The sequence below is a fragment of the Branchiostoma floridae genome, chromosome 4 (genome assembly GCF_000003815.2).
Source record: "Branchiostoma floridae strain S238N-H82 chromosome 4, Bfl_VNyyK, whole genome shotgun sequence".
NCBI lineage: Eukaryota > Metazoa > Chordata > Leptocardii > Amphioxiformes > Branchiostomatidae > Branchiostoma > Branchiostoma floridae.
Genome location: NC_049982.1, coordinates 27,019,513 through 27,027,429, shown reverse-complemented (window position 1 = coordinate 27,027,429; position 7,917 = coordinate 27,019,513). Strand labels below are relative to the sequence as shown.

Here is a 7,917-nt window from a genome sequence, read left to right as displayed (position 1 = left end):
CGACGCACTAGCTCATATGAGAGCCCGACCCAGATTCCAAACCGCACACTGTACTGTTTTCGGTTCGTTATACACAAATAGCAGCCCTGAGAACGTGTACGGAGTGATTTTGGGCTTTATTTCAACGCACGTTGTAGCATCGTAGCCTGTACGCATGAAGCGCCGCCTGGCGCCGCTTTGGATACTGCTGGTCCAGCACACCTGTCTCATGATTAGTATAACAAAGGCTACCGGGAGTCGCCGTCTGGTGACCTACCCGGAAGTCAGACTCCGTTAGAAAAGTTCCTACGGACTGTCACAACCTCGCAATCTTCCAACGAACACATTAGGGTAAGTCAGAGAAGTCTTCTGAGGCTGATATACATACAGCCATTTAAGGGTTCATGTAAGATTCCTTCTTAATTTTAGAGAAAAATGACCACCTTAAGTCAGAGTCTGGGACAAAAGTTCCTACAAGCAGCTTCTTAAGGTTGAAACGTATTTTTGTACCACGCAGCATCCGAATTTGCGTGTTGAACTGGGATTCTCCCCGAAAGATTGTGCAAGGACGTACTCATGAAGTACTGACAGACCTAGCCTTGGGTCCAACGTCAGTGTGTTTAAGGAAATTTGAAGTCAAAGTGAGATATTTTCTGTGCGCGTGTATGTCTGTGCCCCGCTAGACCCACGGGCCCCGTATCTGAAACAAAGGACCACGCAGGTTATAGAGGTGAAACCAATGGCAATGCTCGTCTTATTCATGCAATGTAAGATAAGAACCTCCCTCAGTTCAGTTCAGTCCTCCATCTGGTGACACTATGAAGTACCTTCAGATGACCCTGTCGCGCATTATAGACATGAGGTCCCTGTCTTGGAGACAGATCAACATCCCTCCGCACCCTTAATAAACGCCCCATAGGTGTTTTCCCAGGACTATTACATTAGCAAGTTTTACTCTTATGTTGTATTATACACAGATGTGTGTCCCATGAAAGTTCATGCCTTCTTTTTTTTTACTCTCCTTGACGTTATGTCAGGTAAGTTGAGGAATGACGGGGATGACATCCATCTAGGGTACACCTGTACATCTTCAATGATATTCTGTAGCTCTTTTCTTCGGTTCATTTTACTGTGAAAACATGTTAAAAGAGCAGACACAGTGCTGTTTACCCTATATGTTCATGTATCCAACGTCAACGTTTAGCGCTTCTGTGTATTTAGTGGTGTATGTTTGAGGAGGGGGGCGTCGTCTGTGTGTTTACTGACGCAGGGCGAGACTAACTGTAGACTTGTTGTCACACGTCCTTGACGACGTCAGTAGGGCAGATGTTTTTGACCTCAAGTGACACCAGATATCCGTACGGCTTCATACGGGCAACACCTGTATTGTTACACCTGTCGGCTCTCGTGGCAACGCACCTGTCAGCCCTAATATAAATCTAAACTTAACCCGAACCTATACAACTTTTTACCGAGTCCAATAGCTATATATCATTAAATATCACGATTCTGTCCAGAGCACATATAAAAGGTGCAAGTTCTACTGCAGTACCCAGGAGCCTTATACCACACAGCATCTAAATTTCAGTCTGGAACACGAATTGTCCCCTAAGGGTACTGTATACATGTAAGGGGTACTCTTGAGGCACTGACGGACATTTGTAGAGCAAACATACATGTAGCGTTGTTTACCTCGTCGTAGTACCTGCACGCAAGTTCTTGTTTGATGAATTGTAACAAACAGGCCACACACTGCACTTTTGAAGAGTTTCATACAGTGATATACTTTATTGCCTTCCCTCCAGGACTCTAAGCACCAGATTGAGGTAAGTGTATAAACTTCAGACGATGTTATAATGTTTAGCTCTCATGTTACACCAAGGATGGATGAGTTGTGTTGTGCGGTTTCTCATTAAGCTTTAGTGACGACAAAAATATCTAGGCTGTAGAAGGACCACAAGAACTATGACAAAGAAACCAATGGCACTGCTTCTGTGTTTTATGCAGTATAACATAAGCACCTTACTCCCTACTTTCCATAACCTACTACTGGTGTTATCCAGTACAAAACGATAAACATAGAGCCAGTTTGTCTCTCACACTGTATTTGAAACTAAATCTCAGTGCATTGTTTGCTGCCAACTCCCTCCTGTGCGTACACGTACACGAAGGAGTCAATGCGTGACGCCTGCTGTTTCATGGCTACCTTCTTACTCCACTGACGTTCAAGTAAACTTACTAAACAACAGAGAAGATATATACCTAAGAAACACCTGTGTTGCTTTAAGGATACCCCGTATCTCTTTTATCTTGTTCATTTCACTGTGAACGCGAAAGGAAAGAGCAGACAGTGTTGTTTAGATTGTACCTGCACCTAACAAAGCACCGGTGACAGTCTGACCGTGGACCAAAATGGCGCTGCGTTTTAAAAAGTTTTCGTGTATTTTGTACCGATAGCTGTGCTATGGGGTCACCTGTACAGCTTTAAGGATGCTCGGTATCTCTTGTATGAGGTTAATTTCACTCCCAGCGAGATAAAGAGCGAATACAATTCTGTTTACCTTGTTACGGTACCTAACAAAGCACCTGTGACCATCTGACCTTGTAACTAAAATACTAAAATGTGTGTGTGTGTGTGTGTGTGTGTGTGTGTGTGTGTGTGTGTGTGTGTTGACTTATGCCAGGCGAGAGGCGTCTGAACACCTGCCAACTCTTACTACATGATTTATGATACTTTATCTATGCATGAATGTTACGATGAAAAATTCAATTTCAGGAAGTAAGGTAGCATTGCGGTCATCTCATATATTATTGTATAATGCACCAAGGGGATAGGGACGCTCTCCATACATCCCGACTACAACAGATGTCGACTTTATGCACAATGGGGTAACTTTAAACACGTGCATTTTAAAACCTGCCTGGCAACATCTGTCAGTGCTTATTGCTTGATTTATGATACTTCGTCAATGTTACAATGTTTAATTCAATTTCAGGAGGTGTAAGAAGCGTCTAAAATGTATAGTGTAAATGTACCATTATGCATATTATTGTTTATCATGAACGAAGTACAAAGTGAGTTTCTCTATAAACATCACAATTATCATTGGCTGAGCTAGTGGCTAAAAACGCGAGCAGGGTTGAAGCCAGAGTGCAGTTCTATTAATCTAGATGGAAAACATTATCCTCACTTTCCATGATCTTTTACAGAGAAGGAATATACTAAATCTCGCCTAATGGATTTGCGGCACCATCAGGAGGCCCCGGTGTGTTTGGAAACAGCAGAACTACGGAGAACAATGGAGAAAGAAAAGGTTGGTGAACCCTTCTTGGCAGTTTAGATAAACGAATACAGCGCAAGACTGCATCAAATATGGAAGTGCAGCTTCAAGCAATAGACGCCGGGTAGAATTATGATCATGCCAAATGGGTTAAAGGTTTCTCGATAAAACTCAACAAATAGATGACACTAACAATATCATTGAAACATGATTTCACTCATTTGAAGAAGCCAGGACATACAACGAGTTTGTCGGATGTTTCTGTTCCACAGGAGCTAATAGATGCCGCCGGGCTGGGTGACGAGGTCAGAGTTCAGCAGCTCCTAGCCGGGGGAGTCGATGTCAATGCTGCAGACGGCCACGTGAGTCAACATGTCTGTTTGTTGTCAGTCAGTCAGTCAGTCATAGTCATGCGGTGTATTACAGCACCGTTGGGGTTATACCGTCCCTTACGGGGTCTAGCTGAATACGAGACGGGGATGCAACAGGTCTGCCGTCCGGGTGAATGATGTAAATCACCGTGTGGCTGATACGAGACAGAGGTTCGCCAGGCCTCCATCCGGGTGATTTGAAGTGAATCACCAACTCCAGACAGAAGGGTTTGCTCCATCGCACACCGCACCATCGCACATGTGGGGGTTCTTTAACGTGCATAGGGTGTGACTCTTCCCATACAAGGGACCTTCATTTAACGTCCTATCCGAGGGACGGCCCTAGCCGAAGCTAGGTACTTATTTTCACCTGAGTAAAGTGAGGAAAGTCGTGTAAAGTGCCTTTCCCAAGGGCACAAGATCGGTGACACGCAGAAATTACCTTCTTTGATTATTTTATATTAGGTAATTTCATTTTGCTAGCAATTATTATGGTTATATCATCTACGTCCTTACACAATACGCTACGGAACAAGTACGTGTCTGGCCTTACATGTTGCTTCTCTACACTTGTCTATGTACAGAAATGGACTGGTCTCCACTTTGCATCACGGAATGGCCACACAGCAATTGTACAAGCTTTACTCACAGCTGGAGCGGCAGTTGACTCAAGAAGCTCCACGGTAAGTTTGCTGATTCTGTCTAACTACCCCTGTCCTGAGCTTTAGTGTGTTAGCGTAGAAAATGATAATAATGACAATAAGGCGTCTGTCTGTTGTCCTGGCTACCAGATAACGAACTAAAGACACAGGAACTGCACATGACTAACTCATAACTAAATGTTACATCAAGACAAGTGACATGTCTGTATTGGCATGAGTTTAACTGTAACGGTCCTTGGTAGCCAGGCATGTTTCTATCTATACAAAGGTTACTGTGCATGTGCATTAGAACTTAGTAATATACATACAGAATACTAATGTACATATAGAATAAAACACGGTGTATTTCGTATCACCCGAGGTACCAGCCCGACCGCTAGTCGGATCACCCGATGGCCGAACCACCTGAGAAAACCCATGTTTTCATGCGAAATGCGCCAGAAGTTGAACAAATTTGGTGCCCTCGAACAAAAAGTGTTGCATAAGCAATGTTCCAACGTCCGAATCAGGTATTCGAACTGCCAACCGTGCCGTACTCGGCCTGCTAGAAACGGTTGATTTACTCGAAGAAAGCCTGTGTGATACGCCTTTCGAACCTGTGCGATACGGAAGTTATGGCCCGGTCCGGAACACCGGTATCGAACGTTTTCGCGTCACAGGTATGACATAAATCCAAATATCTGCATATATAAAAGAATCTCTGCATGTAAATACAGTTTACCTTTAGAATATTTTCTTCTCTAGCAATTTGCTAAACCAATGCTTTGGGATTTCTTTCCTAGAAAACCGGTTAACATTATTACTGACCATGTTTTTAACGGATGTAATCTTTTGGTAAACTTTAAATGTAATTGACCATTGTACTGTGAACCATTTTGCTGTACCTACAGAATCAGACCCCCCTTCACAAGGCGGCAGAAAATGGACACCCCTAGTGTGTCAGAGCACTGCTGAAGGCTGGAGCCAACACCTTCATTAGGGGCTCCAGGGTAAGTGACTTTATCAAATATCAGTGGAGAAAGGGAAATCACTATATAGACTTCTAACTTCTGCTTTTTATCTGATTTGGATTTTGTAGTTCTACTCTAATATTAGACCTAGGTTTAAATAAACCAAAAGGCAATTTACAAGCATTATCATCTCACCCTCTTGCAAAGTTGAGCATTAAAAACAAAAACCAATTATTATGCAACGATGACGCTAAGTGTCAACAGTAGCTTGATGAGGTGTATTGACTTTAGCTACAGAAGAAGAAGACAGCAGAGGAGCTTGCAGTACAAGAGGACGTGCTGAAGGTTTTCCAGTTGTTCAAAGTAAGCCCAAAACATACCTATTAGTAACACAGTCGTAGCTCGTGATAAAACTTTTTACTACGTGGTACATCTTATGTCAACACATTGTTTTTACGGGTTGCTTGAAATATCACATTGACGTTTGTAGAATTCTAAAGTTTTAATTCATGTTACAGTTAAAATAAAAGTTCATGTTTCCTGCAGGGTGAGGAATCCGTGCAGACGATGGTCAAATCATCTCTTCATTGGTGAGATGTATCTTTCCAGCAAACACGTATTTTTGAAAGTAAAATAAAGGATCAAACAGGCGTCTTTTTAATTATGGAAAAACACTCTAATTCTGGACTCAAGTCCATAACTCCAAAATGCTTTACCCGATCAACTTCATATTTTTATTGAGTACATACCAAAGTGTAATGAATATGCGGAAAGCGTCAATGAGTCCCTTGGGACTAGTCCAATTATACTATAATTATATATAATTATATACAATTTTGGGGCATTATACATAATTATATATAACCTATTTCACCATTATATATAATTATATATAACCCATTTCACCATTATAAATAATTATATATAACCTATTTCACCATTATATATAATTATATATAACCCATTTCACCATTATATATAACCATTTCACCATTATACATAATTATATATAACCCATTTCACCATTATACATGATTATATATAATGCTGATGACCATTATACATAAAATATATAAATCTTGTGATTATTATTCATAGTTATATGCACCATTTATAACAATTATTCATAATCATGCCTAGCCCCCATACCCATTATACATAATTATATATAATTATACATGATTATAGATAATTATATATAATTATAGATAATTATACATAATTATAGATAAGCATTAATGGATAAAGTGTAAAAAGACTTATATTGCTTTCTGACTGAAAGAAATAATGTTGAGAGGCATTTTATGTCTATTGCACCACTTTGAAGCTAAATGCTGGTCATGATGTTCTGACCTGCTCAAAACCACTTGTATTGTCTGCTTAATGCACAGCCTTAAATGTTACAGCATTAAACAGTCAGAGGTTGAGTCTGAGGCATGATTTTCTCAAAGCACTTTGTATTATGATGATTGTCGTAGGAAAGTTGCTTAGGACAGTTTTTTTTTACACAAACCAACTGCAAGTCGCTGCTGCGTGTCAGTGGCATTGTTGTGAACCCTGGTGACTTGGAGATATTTTTCTGTACCAGCTGCTGGTCCTGTTGTAGCCTTCCTGCTACACACCTTCAGCGATCAGCCTGAATGCCTCCATCATTCTGCGAGCTTCCACAACCTGATCGTACATTTGAGTTTTGTCGCTGGTCAAGTTTACTGCTGATATGGAATGATACTCTGATCAGATACTAACATAAGTAAAATGGAAGCAGTGAGAAAGAAGGAGGCATATGAGGAAATAACAGCTAGTTGATGGAGTCCCGGGTCCGCGTGTGAACAGGACAGACTGTCATTGCCATAGGACCAGAAATCTTCCTCATATGAACTGGTGTCACAGCGATCTCGCCCCCGCCCCCACGCCCCATGATCTCGCCCTCCCTGGGGCGAAATCACTAGCGATCTCGCCCTCCCCAGCTACTGCTCTCACCCCCCTATCTCGCCCCCCCTTTAGCGATTTCGCCCCCTCCCCCCCCCAAAAAAAACGGGTTTACCTAACATTTTAGAAGTTGATTGGTATAAATCACAAAATGCAGTTTCAGAATGATATAAGTACACGAGTCTGATACCTAACTCCATCCATAGTATTAATATCAACGTCATTACATGTTGATATTTAAGACAGTTGAAGTTTTTTTCGGACAAGGAGAGTTGGGTCCCTTGTATTCCCATTATTGCAATATTATACTAAGTGAGTCTCGACATAAGATTGTATTCCCCTGTCCTCAAGCAACCAATATATCTCCAATATGAAGCCTCTACAATGACCACAAAAGAAGTATGAAATGTCTTTATTAGTTATGAAGATAAGGTATTCATTAGAATATCGCACATTTTGTTATATGCACCTCCATTATGACTGTTTTTCTAGTATTTGGGAACTGCTGCGTTTACCCGTGTTTCTTAGGACTGGTACTTTGTAGCATTTCGCAACAGGTACAATGTTACAGTATATGAATTTGCGCGTATACATATATATAGAGATAGTGTTTATAATGAGAAACTATTATTCACTTGTGTTTTTGTTAGTGCTTTGGAAATGTTTCCTGCACAAGAGAGAAAATACTGTGACAAATTGAAAACATATAACTGACGTGTTCCGTTTCATAGATGTATAATATCGA

At 41.1% G+C, this 7,917-nt stretch overlaps 1 protein-coding gene and 1 long non-coding RNA gene across 3 annotated transcripts in view; one reads left to right on the top strand and one right to left on the bottom strand.

Annotated features, from left to right (window-relative positions):
- Positions 1-7,917, bottom strand: part of LOC118414413 (transformer-2 protein homolog beta-like) — a 119,684-nt gene that overhangs the window by 21,314 nt on the left and 90,453 nt on the right. The window lies entirely within an intron of this gene.
- LOC118414421 lies at positions 3,533-5,887 on the top strand. Its single transcript, XR_004830966.1, has 5 exons — positions 3,533-3,622; positions 4,216-4,314; positions 5,184-5,282; positions 5,535-5,606; positions 5,790-5,887. It is a non-coding gene; the product is annotated as an uncharacterized LOC118414421 (long non-coding RNA).